This window comes from Ixodes scapularis, unplaced genomic scaffold (genome assembly GCF_016920785.2).
Source record: "Ixodes scapularis isolate PalLabHiFi unplaced genomic scaffold, ASM1692078v2 PGA_scaffold1__304_contigs__length_218370807, whole genome shotgun sequence".
NCBI lineage: Eukaryota > Metazoa > Arthropoda > Arachnida > Ixodida > Ixodidae > Ixodes > Ixodes scapularis.
In genome coordinates, this window is record NW_024609846.1 from 18,041,643 (window position 1) to 18,058,365 (window position 16,723).

Genomic DNA, 16,723 nt, shown 5'->3' on the forward strand with positions numbered 1-16,723 from the left:
TCGACACAGTTGTAGACTATTTGGATGCAGTAGGACTCAACGTTTCAAAAGAGAAAACTGCGTATATGATTCTACCGCACCCGAAGAGACGCTCATGCCATAATATTAAACTAAATATTAGCAAGAGCGAAATTCAACGCGTCAAAGTGTACAAGTTTCTCGGCGTTACCTTAGACCCAAGATTAAAAGGGAAAAAGCAAGCTGACAGGATAGCCGAAGCATCAACTAAATTCGTGAATGCCATTCGGCGCATTGGTGGACTAAGATGGGGAAATGCTCCAAGATCCATGCTTGGGCTACACACTTCCCTTGTTGTGAGCCGCATGATATATGCCCTACCTTTCACGCATCTCTCTGACACACAAAAAACTCGCTTAGAACGCATCCACCGCCGAGGACTACGAACCGCCTTAGGCGTTCCGAGAGCAGCACCTAATGAGTGCGTTTATGCAGAGAGCTCATCTCTAGACCTTAACCTGAGAGCGACACAATCGGCACTTAATCAACTTGTACGTCTTCATCAAACCAGAAGTGGAGTGACGTTGCTCAAGAAACTAGAAGCAAGGCGTTCCAATTTCACCCTACATTTACAAGAGCTATACAACGTTGAACCATCGCTCCAGAAATCTCGTCCCCTAACTTGCGCTGAAGAACCGCCATGGCGCGAACCACCAGTAATGTACGATCTACATCTCCCGGGAGTGTATAGGAAGGGAAATCTACCAGGAATTGTACTGCGGCAAATTGCTGAGGAGGTCCTTTCCCCAAAATACCCAGGAGCTCTACAGGTATATACCGATGGCTCCGTTCACTTCGGAACGTGCAGCGCTACCGCGGCCTTTGTTATACCAAAGGAGAACACGGCATGGAGCGGCCGTTTTCAAGCTGTGGTCAGCTCCACCACGGCAGAGCTTAAGGCCATTGAGAAGGCCCTTAACTACATCACCTCACATACCCCACAAACTGTAGTGCTGGTCACCGATTCAAGAACGGGACTTCAACGCCTAGGTAATCCTGACTCCATGGACGAAACGACGGCCACCATTCAACTTACGTTAAAGCACTTATACAATTCTGGATTCAACATTGCGTTTCAATGGGTACCTTCACATGTGGGACTGTTTGGTAATTCCGAAGCCGATAAACTCGCAGGAGCGGCACATGGACTGCCGCGCACTATTCCCAGTCCAACAGATTTCAATGCGACACGAAAGTCCATAAAAAGTTACATAACTGAACTTTCCCCAACCACATACTCCAAACATCAGCCATGCATCACAAAGGGTCTTAAAAGAGAGAAGTGCACTCTCCTCATAAGAATACGCAGCAGAAGTGCATTTACAAATGCGTTTCTTTTTAAAATATCTGCAATAAAGAGCTCCCAGTGTCCGAACTGCAACGATGAAGAAAGCATTTGCCACATCCTCTTCAACTGCGAAGAATATAGCGATCCACGTCAACGGTTCGTCACTGAGCTCGCCAGAATTGGACTTCGTGATCCAGACGACGAGGACATCATCTATCCAAGTGGTTCGGCCCGTCGCCGCCAAGTAATACAACACCTGCTACTGAACTTTCTCGACGAATCCGGTGTCGCAAACCGTCTGTGAAATAACTCGATAACTCTTAGCGCGTTCACGTCTTTATTTTATTTTTCTCTATTTTCCTTTCCCCTTTCTTTACCCCCTTCTTTCCTTTCTCTCTGCTTCTTTTTATGGGGAACCAGTTCAGCATTCCCGCTAGAACAACCTCCCCTGCTTCTCTCACGCCACCTCTCTCTCTCTCTCTCTCTCCTCGACGTCCATACTTTTTTTTTTCTTTTCTCCTCTTTTTTGCGTGTCTTGCCGTTAGTGCAGCCGTCGATGATTCTCATTAGAGAGTTTTGCATATTGTTCCGATACCCTCGATAATCATGCCCGATAACAAGGGTTCCATGTTTTCGGATAAATCTGAAGAAAAATCCGGAAAAACACACTCCGTTAAATTTCCCGCCAATTCGAATTTATCCGAAAAACTCCGAATTTCATGGTCGCAACGACAAAATAGAAAGCAAAAAAGACGATGTTCTACAAATAAAATTTATAAGAGCACAGCTAGGGTCAGTGGTCACTTCAGTTTTCTTTGAAATCTCCAACTACTGACGATTTTGCTTTAGAATTCTTAAAAAAAAATGGAAACACGGTAAACTAATTTTCGAATTTCAGAGAATTGAGAACTTAACGAAATTAAACTTGGCTAAACCCCGAATTTTCAGCAAACAATAAACTCCGGAAAACACCGTCTGAGTTTGACGAGAAATTAACTCCGAAAACACGGAATCCTACCGCGATAACGATGTGATGCATGCGCAAAGGTGGCGGCACAGCGTCGGGTATCGTTATCGGAATCAGCGGAACAATATACTAAAACTCTCTATTAATTCCAAGCTCAAATCGTTTTTTTTTTTTTTTATGTTGAGGTTTGTACAGGAACCCCCCCCCCTCCCCCCCCCCCCCCCTTCCCCCCGACATCCTATCAACTTTTCCTCCAACATCGTTGACTATACAGTACGGGTAGTACATCGGGTGCTTCAAAGGAGTAGAAAATAAAGAGAGAACGCTAAAATGCCAAATAAAACAAACATGAGAGTAAAACAAAATATGCAAAATATTTCAAACGCGTTGCCAGCCTCGGCGATGAGGAAAATTGCACAGATCCTTGATTAATTTGTTAGTTGCTGATCGAAGATGCCCTCCTTGGCTCGTGTTATCCATTTTCGTTCCGCTGATTTTGACGGAAGTGCGTTGTTCACACCCTCCTTCATTGCCTATCGGTTCATTACACCAGAGATGCATCTAGCGACCAAAATAACGCAGTTCAAAGAGAAACGTTGCTTTCCAACTAAGCAAACGTTAAGGGAGGGGGGACTAATTGTAATTGTCGTTGTCTAAAATTCCTCGATATGCTTTCGACCCTCAACGTGTTGGTTCTTGAACAGAAGTTCCAGTATTCAAGCGGTTGGTGAAATCTAAATCCGCTACAGCTGTTTCAAGCAGGTGTCAATGCGGCGAACACCTTTCAAAACGGATGTTGGCCTCACTTTATTGCAGCACTATTTTCTACACTTTTTTTACCTCCTTCGAAAATGTATGGTTTTTCCACGCCACAACACCCTGCTAAAAGGGTGTAATCGTGGTGTTAGACTCTGAAACAGCCGTTTTACACTATTTGTAGTGTGCACCGCGTCTGTATCACGAAATAAGATGACTTAAAAATGTCAGAGCTTTTCACATATTTTTGTTATGGAGCAGAGCAAACTGAAAACAAGTTATACGACTGCTTAGTTTGATTAATCAAACTAAGCAGTCGTATAACTTGTTTTCAGTTTCGACCGATTTGCGACGGAGCCAAAAACTGAAGCCGTGGTGACACAATCCGATACAAACTTCAATCGTTCTACAATAATATGTCGTTTCCAGAAATCACAAGTTTTAGGTGAAAGAAAAAAAAAAGTGCGAGAAGAACGGGTGGGATTACAGCGGTTTACGCTGTCCACCGAAAAATAAGCCATTTTCCGCCGTTTAAATATCCTATCAACTTGCCCACGCTCCACTTCCAATGCGCGCGAATTTCAACACCGGCAAGAGGAAACTACGATGCATTCAAGCAAGACGAATTTCACCGGAGACCAAGCACAAACATGAGCACAACATAGCATTAGACACAATACAAATAAATCCGCAAGACCACTAATAGTTTTTGTAATCTTTCCTTCTTTTTTTTTTATATATATAAAATTACACGCGTGCTTACACGGGCCGACGCGTGAGGGCGCCCACAATGTAGAAAAATGCCAGCAAACTGACCAAGTATTTGCACTGCTTTGTCCTAGTCGTGATATTAACAACGGCTGTAAAAATGATCATCTCATCGATAATTCAATTAATGCAATAGTCGCTGAGTAATTTATTAATCGATTAACGTGCTAAACTTTTTGTCGAATTGCCGTAGGTATCATATTCGTTTGCTGCCAAACTCAATGTCACGAAATTTAATTACCGGCGAGACAAGATTATTTAGAAAGGTCATAAATTAGCTTAACTTCCAGCTGAAAGAAAACGCTTCTTTTTTTTTTGTTGCTACTGCCTACGGGAAGGGTGATAATAAATCGATAAAAAAAACCTGGCTGTTCTTTCTTTTTTTAGTTTACTGTTTCATGCTTGAATCAACTAAATATATTTTTAAAATAGACAACACATATCTCCCTTTTGACGTCAGTAAAAAAATGTAGACTTTTCTTTTTGTGCTTTCTCTACCTCTGCTACCAACCCATGACATTTAGATGTCAAACTTGCCAATAGATGAAATGGCTTTCTTAAATCGTGCTATTTCATAACGACCATGTCGCTCAAATCGCTGATCTACGTTAACAGTTCCGTCAGCCCCCCTATTAAACCGGTTAATTAAACGATGAAAAGTCAGCGATTAATCGGTTAAGAAGAATTAATCGGTGCACGGCTTTGATATTGACACCCTCAGTTCAATTTCGCCGAAGTAGTTGCGCAGACCAAACGGTCGTCCGACTCACCCGGTGTACGATCTGCGAAGTTGTACGGTCCGAGCAACTCACTGCGTGATGGGGAACAAACACAGTCCGTGAGACCGCGCAGCGTGGTGCGCACTGCCGCTGAGCCGAACGCGGAATAAAACTTTCTTTCCCCCCCAACGCCCAAGCGAGCGAGAGCAAAAGAGCCCGAAACTTGTTCCGCGACTTCTCCGTCCCTCTCAACAGTAGGCGAGGGAAACGTTGCTTCCTCAAATCGATTTAGGCGGTGGATAGCGCCATCTAGGCGATCTAGTATACAACACTGTGGCTTTGACGTCACGCCGCTGTGGTCGGCGCGTCGCACCCGCAGAAGCTTCAGATCACGGGAATCTCGTTTTCGCGCAAGCGCTCAGTGCGCAGACTCGGTGTGAGCAAACGGCGACTCGTCTGTTAATTAAATGCATTTTGATATACATCCTCGTATCTCGCTCTGATACGAACACCGTTTATAGAAATACAAACTGTGGAAATGCACGCATTTTTGTCTCATGATTATGAAGGACTCAAATCATGGGCAATTTTTTCTTTCTTCTTTTTTTTTTTTTTTTTTGGGGGGGGGGGGGGGGGGAATGGAAGTGTTCATATTAGCGAGATATTACTGCAGACTGTGTCTTTTTGTGAACAGATCCTATGAAATATAACGAACAGTTGAAATGAGCAGGACTACGAAAAATAGTGCGTGCCACTCGCTCAAGCCCTTTCTCACATCTCTCATCATTGTAATTAGCTTAACTGAACTTTTGGTAGGAATTAACTTTTGAAGCCATGCTGTGCCTACATGTACCAATTGTCGCAAAAAAAAATATATATATAGAGAGAGAGAGAGTGACGAAAAGCTTACAAGGCTTGAAATGTTTTCTGTCTACATACACCACTTGTTTTTTGGCGACCTTCTACTTGATTTGGACGATCATGTCCTTTCTAAGGGAAACTATATTGTTTTTATATATTCCTCTCGAGTGCCTATATATATATATATATATATATATATATATATATATATATATATATATATATATATATATATATATATATATATATATATTCCAGCATTTGTATCTGCATGACAGCCCCTGTCAACCTCTCATTGTGTAACATTTCTTACACGCTTAGCTTCTCTACTCTTTATTCTGTATCCCAGTGATTCTCAAATGGGGGTCCGCGGACCGTTTGGAGGCCCCAAAGGCCTTGGTCCCCGAAACCCTAGACCGTCAGTCAAGTCAAGCTATAAAACTGTTTTTATTTATTGATGCTTTTTTGCTGGCTGTCGCACAAGGATAAATAGACCAAACCATGTGCGCCAAGTGAGTAGGGCTAATTATTCTCCATTTCAGAGCTTCGAAGTTGCTTCAAAGTTTACCTTTGTCATTATCATTAGGGATTCCGCGAAACTCCGAAGGTCGAATTGGAAAGGTTTCGGAAATTTCGAACCTCGCTAAGCTTCGAATTAAAAAATTTCGCTGCTTTAGAACCCCGCTCAGGTTCGAATTCAAATAATGCTCCTGCTCTTTTCTTGCGATGAAGTGGCGTTCGGTGCAACGCCACTTCGTGGAATGGCTTTCGGTGGAACGGTGTTCAATTAAATGTCCCGACAGACTCATTCACCTGCGTGAGCGCCTGTGCATAATTGCTAACATGTCAGATTTTGCATTGTTTACTGCAGTTGGTTGCAATGAAAGTCGACACGTGGAAGTTATTATTATTATTTACCTTTGACCCCCTGCGATGATCAAAGCAACAGCGAAGTTTGTAAATGTTGTCGTTTAGTTGGAACAATCAGAAGTCTTCTTTCCAAAATGAGAAGCTTTCGAGTGAGGGTCTCGCGTGAATGAACTTTTTGATAAAGTAGGGCTGGGAAATTAACCGATTGACCTTCCGATTATTTGGTTAACGCTTTGGTCGCGATTAATATTTTAACCGTTATAGCGGTTGGGGTGCACTGAACGAGAGGAAATAAAAACAGAGAGCTCCCCTTTGCTTTCTCGTTGATGCCGAGCTCAACTAAAACACGAGCAAAGCCCTGTCAGACTGAGGCAACAGTTGGACAACTCTATCCGGCAACACGAGAAAATCGTGTTGCCGGCGACCCTGTCACATCGCGGCAACAACAGTCGGGCAACATGTTGCTGCCGCTCGGCAACCGTGTTGGCCGATTTGTTGTCCGACTACCCTGTCACATCGCGCTGACAGCGTGGACAATAAGGGAAACACTACGCCATCTTGATTGTTTACCTTTGTTCGTGTGCAGAGCGGCGTCGCTGGAAATGTGAATCTAAAGTGCTAGTGCGTTCGAAGGGCCAGTAATTACCACGGAACGACATCAACCACATCAACCGGTGACTGTGATTAGAAAACTTGACACGGGGAAAATTTTCCACCCTCTATTTTATCAAAACGTTCTTCATTCGCTGATCGAAGCAGATAGCCTTGACTGAAGAAAGTGAGACGGCTTGGTATGTTCGAGATTTACGCCACCGTATGAAGTATTTCTGTCCGGTTCTTTCATTCATGCAATTCATATTTCTACTGTAAAATTTAGCTAGCACCGGCAGTATCTCAAAGCGTATTTTGAAAACAGTGCTTAAAAACTCTGACACCGACACGATCGGCCTTCATAACAATCGGTGGAATAAATATTTTTCAACGATATTTGCCTATCGCCTGCTATGCGATCGCTTCATTCCCCAAAACGTCTTTGGTATTTTTGGAACAAATCAAGTGTTTGGTTGCAGCTGTTTCCAAGTTCCAAGCATCAACAATCATGATCAAAGTGGTCGTTTTAATCCTTCAATTTTTTTTTTCATCCTGGATTTTTTTTATTCTACTTCATCAGCGGGTGAGTAGGCAAGACATTTTATTTCACTATATAGTAATGTGAGCTGGTCACTCGGCAATACTAATTAAAACACCTGCAGTCTGAACGTTCACGAACGTAGCTTGACCATTTTGACAGTCGTTTTCTGTAATTACACAATAAACACATTCATCAAATACATATAGCTGCACGCCAGCCTTAATTATTGTTAAATAACGTGTTCCAAGCCTTTCTTTGAGTAAGACGTCATTGATAGGGACTATAACTCTGCCATCGAAGCTATCTGTGTTGTCGTGCTGCCGGCCCGAAATTCGCTCAGCCAGCGATCAGGGCAACACAAGTTGGCAAACAGAAGTTGCTGCTGTTTTTTTGTTGCCGACAGCTGTCATACCGAGGCAGCATTTTCGTTGTCGTCCACGTTGTGTTGCTGTTGCCACGATGTGACAGGTTTGTTCTACACTACGGGGAGCGAGCAACAAGTTGCCCGACAGTTGCACAACGTGTTGTGTTGCTGTTGCCATCGTGTTGCCTCAGTGTGGCAGGGTCCTACGTCCACGGAAAGCACGCAAACAACGCAATTAGTCACACTTAACTTTTGACTGGGTTCAAAAACGAGACACGTTTGACCGAGGCTGTGCGACCTTGGCGATGTATTTTGCGCCCCCAACGCTGCGAGGTCGAGAAGGAGAAAGATGATTTCAGTGCCTGGAGGCCTCGCATAAATGCCGTTCCTTATAACTACAAGGAGCCCCGAGACGACGGGGTTTCTTGAGAGCATCAATGTCTTCGTGGTTTCGCTGCCCTTCTCTTGCCCCGGTATCGAGTTTCTTTTTTTCTTTCTTCTTTATATATATTCAATTTACAACAGCTCCTTGGCGCTCCTACTTTTTCTGCATCTTCTCGAGCAAGGCCTCGCCCATCTCGACCATTTCCTTTCGTTAATTTTGCAGCAATCAACGAAATTCCATCTGTCCGCGTATCACATCATTCCTGATTCATATGAATGTTGTCACGTAGAGATCGTGCCTTCGACTTCGTATCAAAGGTAGGGTGTCAAAGGACTTACAATGATGTTAAATACGGCGCAGAAAAAAAAAAAAAACGTAACGGTGCTGTTTTGGGTTGGAGTGCAACGTAGCTTACAGCACATAAAAGACAAATACTTCTTTTGGGTGCCGAGCGGCGGCTCTTTGTTCGCGGAATGAGATCGTCTGATTCCAAGGAAAAAAAAAAAAAAACTGATGCAGAGAAAAAGAAGTCAAAGGAGAATCTGTGACCTTTGTGACATGTCACAGAAAACAAATGTCTCCAGGTGGGATTGCTCTTCAATAAATACAGCATTTGAAGTTGTTACCTTGCCAGTCTTGGTGTTGGTTTTCATATTATGCATGCTCACTAGATGAAATCAATTCAGATATCTCCAGGTCTATACACCAACTCATGTTTACAAACAAACCGGAGCGCCCCTAGCGGATGCCACCGGCGCCGCGCATGCGCGATAGGGGTGTGGGCAAGAAGCTCGCCGTCGCCCATAAACAATCCATTGAAATGCGATGTTGTCGGCGTCGGTGCGAGCCCCCCTGCCCTTTTTCGCGTTCGAATTGTTGATTCTACGTCTTCCTGGCGATGTCTGACTACTTGAGCGGCGTCAACGAAATTACCGGTTCGTTACACCGCAAAACTTCGCGTGAATAATGTGACATGTGGCGATTCATTCCGCGTGGACGCCGCAGTATGTACGCTAAAGCCTGATTCGCGTGATGTGATTTCGCGCACAATTTTCAGTCGCGACAACGCTCGGGCTGCAAAAGCGTGAACTGTAGCTGAGATGGTCGACGTCGATACTGAAAATTGCAAGCAGAATCGGATCAAGTGAATTAGGGATAACAAGTCGGTGATGGTCACTGCATGGTAACAATGATCAAAATCTTTTTTGTATCTACTGTTTACATCGAGCCTGCTTACCAACCTCCAAATTCAAGTCTTTTGAGGTCTGCACTTACTTCTTATCGCAAGTACCGAGCCAACATTTGGTCTACCGGCCGGCGTCGTTTAAGAGAGCAGACGACAAGCAGAAACGTTTGGAAGAGCAGACGACAGTTCGAACGATCAGGCGGCCGTTGGAACTTAACGACGCACTGAACATAGTCCGCAGGTGGTCCGCACAACCTGACGGTTTTCTGGCGTTCGTGTTGGAAGAAAACAAATAAATCTGATGACCACAAGTAACCGTGAATTCAACCCAAAGTGCTTCCCGCCCAAACCTTTCTCGACACTTTTGGTACGGCCCCAGTCGCCGCGTTTTGACAAGAAGGCAGGTTTTTGTCTGGTTCCTTTCAAAACAACGCTGGAATACACGTCTGGCATGGAGACTTCTGGCCACAGCCCCAGACCGGAAGTGCGATCGGCGCGCCACCACCACGCCGTGACGTAACAGAGATGAGTTCGTGTCAACGTTACTAAAACACTCAGTTGGGAAACTCGCCGTTGAAACCTGGGCCGCTGGCGTCCACCGAGACCGAGCTAAATGCGACAACAGCGCCACTCTTTATCGTTTATCTGTACTGTGGTCCCCTTGAGCTTTTTGAAAGCCTGTTTTTGCGTAAAAACAAACAGAGAAGACTCTTTTTGTATGGAATTTATTGGAGTTTAGTACCAAATGATGGGCGCGTGATGTTTTTATCATCTTTAGTTCGCAAGGTTTTGCGGAACAATTAATATTGTTTTCATACAACCATGCCTCAGCGGGCCTTTCAGGTAGCACGTCCTGACCTAGGTGCATTTTAACGTCAGTACTTGAACGCGGCGCGTCCGGCGGGGAGACGGGGGTGGCACCCCTGTAACCTCTACCGATGTATCTGTTCATAAGCCACAATAGAAGTCACGTGCAGTTCTTCGAGAGGCCGCTGCGGGAGAAATGGTGGCGTTGTGTTCGTCATTAGCTCGGTGCTCGGAGACAGATTGGGGCCACTTTTTCAAAGCTGTCTCTATGGGAGTTTCCCAACTGAGTGTTTTAGTAACGTTGGTTCGTGTATAAGCATTGGCTGCCAATGCAAAGTAAAGAAGAAAAAAAAGTTCACTTTTAATATTCCATGGTACACAAAAAAAAGATATGTTAACATCAAAACAAAAACGAGGTATTTAAACGCCTGCAAAATGTATAGTTGCAGAAAAATAGCTTAAAGAGCTATGAAAATAAAGTGGAGAGGAAAGCCTCGCATATCATATCATACTCAATCTTCGATCGCTTTCTTAAGAGGGCGCGGTACCTCTATTTATTCGTCCGTTTCAGCCACCAGATGGCGCGCGGCTCGAAACGTGGTTGAACGCGCAACTTCTAGATGGCGCCAGTATCGAGGTGTGAAAAGGCCCGCGTTATCCGCTGCGTGAAATAGATCCCGAAATGTGCCGTGTTCTCCCGGCGGAGGAAGTTTCTCCCTCCCTCGCGCGCGCTTGGTATGTACGCGCGGTGGCCGAGTCCGGCCTCTGCGCTGTGTGATGCAGTGGGTGGCGCTCGTTTCTGTTCGGAGGTAGGAATAAAAATGCCGGTCCCCTTTTTTATGACGCTCGTTTCTATAGCTTGTTATTTTTTTTTTTTTTTTTTTTATCTCAAGTGATCTACAGTACCGCCTGTTCGAAATCGTCCTTCGCGGTGAGCGATTGAGAGTCAGGTTAGCATTTTATTTGGGTCAGCACTACACGTTCAATGGAGACCTCGGGCGGCGATGTAAAATATGCATTGCTCCCCAAAGTGTGTCCAAGGTGCGCAATGACAATTGGAAAGGGTATTGAAGGCGCGCGACCGTCGGTTGGTAAAATACGTGCGTTAGATTCACTTATTCAGTCTAATCATTTTTGCCAACGTCTTTTATCTGTTTCGACAAATGACATGGTCGAGTCCATTGATAGCCTTAGCTAGTTGGACGTACGGAGTGTCCGGGCTTTAAATAAATTTGCTTCGTTTATGTGAATGAGTAACTGTTTCCTATTTTCCGTGCTCGGTGCTATGCAAAAATCGCTGAGATGTTATGGTAGCTCAGTGTGGCGGCGTTTTGCACGCTGACTCGCTATTGCATTCGCTGTGCACAATATGTGTTCAGATGGAATGTGCCAAATCGTATTTCCGATCGATATGATAGATTTACTTTGCTACAGTGTTAATTATATTTTCCTGATTTAAACTGGTTCGTCCCTGATCTGAGCCTAAGTTCAAATGCGAAGGTGCAGACAGACTTAGCGTCGTAACAGCCGTAATGCGCAGAAATAAATTAGTACCATGAAAAAAAAAAACAGAAGGATACGAGATGGCTCAGTGTTATAGAAGTAATGAGTGTGCAAAGAATGCCATCGTACGTGTTTTTTTTTGTTTTTTTTTAACTCTCCGCATTGCTGGGAAACGCTCAAGGTACCAGCAAAGACAGGGAGCTGGCGTGAAATTTCCATCGAGCGGAAAACGAGTGTCATTTTTATTTCATCATGCGCTTTCATTTTGATATGGCTCAAAATGGGCGCGAAATAGTAACAGGTAAGGCAACAAAATTTAGATGTTAGATCTGGAGCACCGCCATACTCAGCCGTGTTGGGGGCATCTCTCGCGAGTCAATACGTCAAAGGTATTGCGCGTCGAACTGTACGTGAGAGTTATCCATTTCAGCGAAACCTTGATTTCGCAAAACTATTGTGGCTCGAGTCGTGGCTTCCAGTACTTGGAAGCCACGAGCGAGAAATAAATGACAGTTGATTTTGAAGGACAATCGCGACGTGGAAACCCATAAAAGAGAGTTCCAATAAGACGAGAGCTTCCCCTTCTCTTCAAGTGCGTGGGTTACGCTCTCAATCCTGCACCTGTGGTAACACTGCAGGCTCCTAAAATCACTTTGAAAACGTTCCTGATCGCAACAACTTTTTTTTTTTTTTGTCGAGGCGCTATTTCATTTTTTTTTTTTTTTTGTCTACCTTGATACCCTATCAGCGCAAAAACTACCATAAACTAAAAAAAAAAAAAAAAAAAAAATAGTGGGCATACAACGACAACGCACCCACTGGGACCCGAGTCAAGGCAAGAACTAACTACTAAAAGGGGAAAAAAAAAATCATGTTCGCATACACAGACAGAACGCCTCCATCGAAAGAAATGAATCATGCGCTTGTTCTGCCAGTCTCGTTGTGCGTCTGTCAAAAGCCACAAAGGAGGAAGACAATCAGCGCCTACACCACTCCCCCCCCCCCCCCCTCCCCCCCACCACCACCCCTAAAAAGAAGAAAAAAAAGGTTTCTTGGGCGCGCGCGCGGTCGCCCAAGCGATGACCTTGGAAGGGTATGCGATTGTAGCACGTTTGTCCCCCGGTTGTGCCCCTGTCTCAAATGCCACGGTCCGTTTCTCCCAAGTGCCCGTCTTATCTTCCCGAGTATCAACTCCGCAGTGATTCTGAATCATTCCGATGCTTTCCAACGTTGCAAAACTGTTAGACGAATATTTGCACAGAAGTATACACTGTTCGCAGAACTATCTACGGCGCTAAAATTCAAAAGCGCCGTGTTGGATTCGGGAACTCGCGTAGGTTTAGCTCATTGTTGGAACATTCTTATTCGCTCGATGAACTCCACAAAACGTGTAAATATTAGAATGAACTTTCCAGAGAACGATAGTTGTTGTCGGGGTTCCAGGCGACCGGACAGGTCGCACTTATTGGCTGATTAAAAATTTTATTTCATAATCCCAATCGTATCTGGGACCGGACATTTCATCGAACGCCGTTTCATCGAACACCGTCTCATCGAAGCCGTTTCATCGAACGCCGTTTTATCGAACGCCGTCTTATCGAACGCCGTCTTATCGAACGCCAGGGTGGCATTCCCGCTTCCTGAAGCTGGTCGGAGGTGCCCATCCCGGGTTCTGGAAGTTTTTGACTTGCACCGCCGCAGAACATCATCTGACGGAAGACAAGCAGGAGGCGATGCTGAGTTCCCAAGAGCCTCCTCGCCAGAAGAAAGCCATAGCGGCAAGAAATGAGAAGGTCCGCCTTTTTTATGAGAACCGACGGAGCATGACTGTGGGTGACTTTTTGAGAGCAATTGCTCATCATTTAAAACGGTGAATGGCTGCCGCACGAACACATGAACCCCCGAAAGTTTTCAAGTAAAATTTGGAGTGACGTACTTACTTTTGACTTCATTGAGTCTTAGAACTAAAAAAAAAGAATGTTTCGTTATAGTTTCATAAATAGCACCTCAGCTTTATATAGCTACTGCAAGCTTCGGGCAGTAAAAAAGTATCAATAGAAAGACATGAGAGGTTAAGAGGCTCACATGGCTAAGGTTGTTGCGCCTGCGCAAAATCTAAGCCGCCTTCTGGCCTCCATGAGTTGGAGTGCGCTCTTACCGGGAGTGTGGCTTTTTATTTATTTGTTACGATACCCTCAAGGCCCATCGGGTAATACAGAGGGGGGAACAGATAAGCACAATATGCAAAACAAACATAAAAAAATCGGTACAAACATCCTCATGGGTTTCTTGCATCAACATAAATTGTAACAGCTACAAGTTTGGACATTAAAAAACCTGACGGTGAAATGGGTGAATCACATGAAAATGCACTCGATCCGTGCGTAAAAGAGCACCTTTCACACTTTTTGTATAAAAGACATTCGATGAAACGGCCGTCAGCGATTCGATGGAATGGCGTTCGATGAAACGGCGTTCGATGAAACGTCCATTTTTTCGATGAAACGGCGTTCGACGAAACGGCGTTTCTTCTTTTGGCAGGTACTGCGCAGCGATTACACACAATGCCTCTAAGATAAACATGCTGCTCCACATGTCTATTCACAAGATGCAATACATCGTTCTCCCAACTTTGTTGAAATGGGCATGAAAGGGGCACTGACACCCCAAAGGTCGTATTCTTTTTTATTGTCTAAAACGATGCAAGTTGTAGTCATAGACACGCAAAAAAAACCGCAGCGCGAAAAAAAATTTTCCCGCGCGCGCGCGTGCACCTTTTTATTTTTGGCGTTTATATTTCCCGCGCTCACCTCCTTGCTTCTTTTGATCGGTGACGTCAAAAATCAGGAAATTTAGAAGCTTTGTAGGCGACATCTCTATAACATTTAATAACGGCAATCGTAAAACATGTTTTTTAACGCAATGACGAACGCACTACGGCCTTTCTTTTTGAAATACCAAAAATCAGATTTCGGTGTGATGTCGCTTCCTAAATTTCTGTTCTCCCTCGGAAAACTTGGCGGCGTCCCTTCTATCCCGCCTGCTCACCTCCCCCTCTCTTCGGGTCGCGGTAGCAACGGCGCTTTGCTTCACAGCGTGGTGCGGAGGTCCGAAAGAAAGTCGAGTCGCAGGAGACCGCAAAATTTGACTCACTGCACTGCCGCCGATCGCGCGGGAACTTCAAATTCGGCATTTGGAAATTGTTTTTTTAATTCACAAATACTGAATTCCCAAGTTTCGAATTTTGAGGGTAATGTCCCGGCATCATTTTCAATCGTTTCGGATAATAAATTAAATTACGATTTTGATGTGTCAGTGCCCCTTGAAAGCACGTAACCGTCACTTTTTTGAAGTTCTACTTAGAGGTGAAGTGTTTACCGTAAAAAGTCGTTTATTATTTATTTTTTTCCGTTCCACTACAAAGCTCGATTCACTTAAATTTTTGTTTTTATACCGTCTCTACAGCGCTTTTACGTCGGTACTTTCGTGTTAGAGAACATCACATAATGTGCGAAAAAAAAAAAAACGGTAGGATCGATGCTGCATAGCCTTTTTTTTTGTGGACATCAAGAAAAAAAAAAGATAGTAGCTGTCTTCACTTCGCACTGCATGTTTTAGCACGGAAGTTCCTATTTGGTTATGATGTCTTTATTTTCTTAAATATTGTATACAGTAATTTAAATTACCGAATTACAAAAACGTCGAAATTGTATAATTGCTTTTCGTTGGGACGCCATGACGACAGCGACACTCGTGTTCCCTCGTGGTTTTCGCCAGCATTTCTACGATGAATTGCCAGGATCGCGAGATGCAACAGCATGACACTCCGTCTTCTCTGACGTCATTGGCTGCCACTTCGGGACCACTTTTGATGTATGGCCAGCATAAGACGCTAAACACCAGTCGGAGACGCGCTGCAGGTGCCATAGTACTGCTCCTAAAAGTAGCTGTCACGTGCTTTGCTCCGCGACTGTGATTCCCTCACAGCAGCTCTGACTGAGGGTTGCCAAATTACGGTGAAACGGAGTATAGACAAAACAGACCGGAAACGAGCTGCCAGCATACGATAGTCAAACTCCAATAAAAAGGATTAGTTTCTTCCCAAGCTGGACGACATTTACCGGGCATCTTTAGAGCTGCGAAGCTCAAAATCACGCGTACTCATATGATTTTTTTTTCTCGCGTGTTTGTGATTTTTATGATGTCCTGCAAGCAAGAAAAAATATATATATGGTGAAGTCACTCCGAGGGAGTACCGATAACTGCGAGCCACGAACATGAAGGATTCGCTAACATCCGTCAGGAGTGTGAACGGTAAATCGTCACGCAAACATATTCTCACAAGCTGCAAATATTTATTTGGCTTAGCAAGTAGAATACTAGTATACTAACGACATGTGATTATTGTACACAAGATACCATTTCTCGGTTCTTCAAAACCATTTCCCTTGTCTGAACGGTCGCGCTACGGGCCGCGGCTAGCCGTGCCCTCGATAGACTACGGAGCTGCGTTGTGTCGTCTGCTACTGTACCGCCAACAGGAGAGCGATAGCTCCGTGTGCTCCACAGATGCGTGTTGCGGTATAACTCTGTACGTCTGTCCTAGAGAAAGACAAAAAGATAGGCTCTCTGACCCCCTCCTAAGGTAACAAAAACAAACAGAAGTATACTCCTTTGGACTGAAAGGTTTACAAAATAGTGACCAGACATTGGAAAAGCATATGTCACAGAACTTGGTTTACGAAATGACATCATTGTTTCGAGCAAGAAATCACCTGCTCACCACTGGGACGATGAAATCGTCACTATTTATTGCGTCAGGTATATTTGCGCTCATGAAGAAAAATCTGAACACATCCTTCTCCCAAAGTCCTATGTCGAATAATAAACACTTTTTAAACATCTATGCACAAATAACTATTTTTTTTTTCTACACTTGTATATACACGTTAATTAAACGACGTCACAGCGCATTTTTGATTAGATCTTGATGTCTACACCAACTACATTCATATTTTTTAGGGCTTTATTGAACGATGACTTCAACTATAGTTAATGGAACACGATGGCTCGATCTCAACAAAAACCTCAACGTGCGA

The 16,723-nt window shown here is 44.2% G+C and overlaps 1 pseudogene; it reads left to right on the forward strand.

Annotated features, from left to right (window-relative positions):
- Positions 1–1,401: 1,401 nt before the first annotated feature.
- LOC8050855 overlaps positions 1,402–16,723 on the forward strand; it is a 53,282-nt pseudogene continuing 37,960 nt past the window's right edge.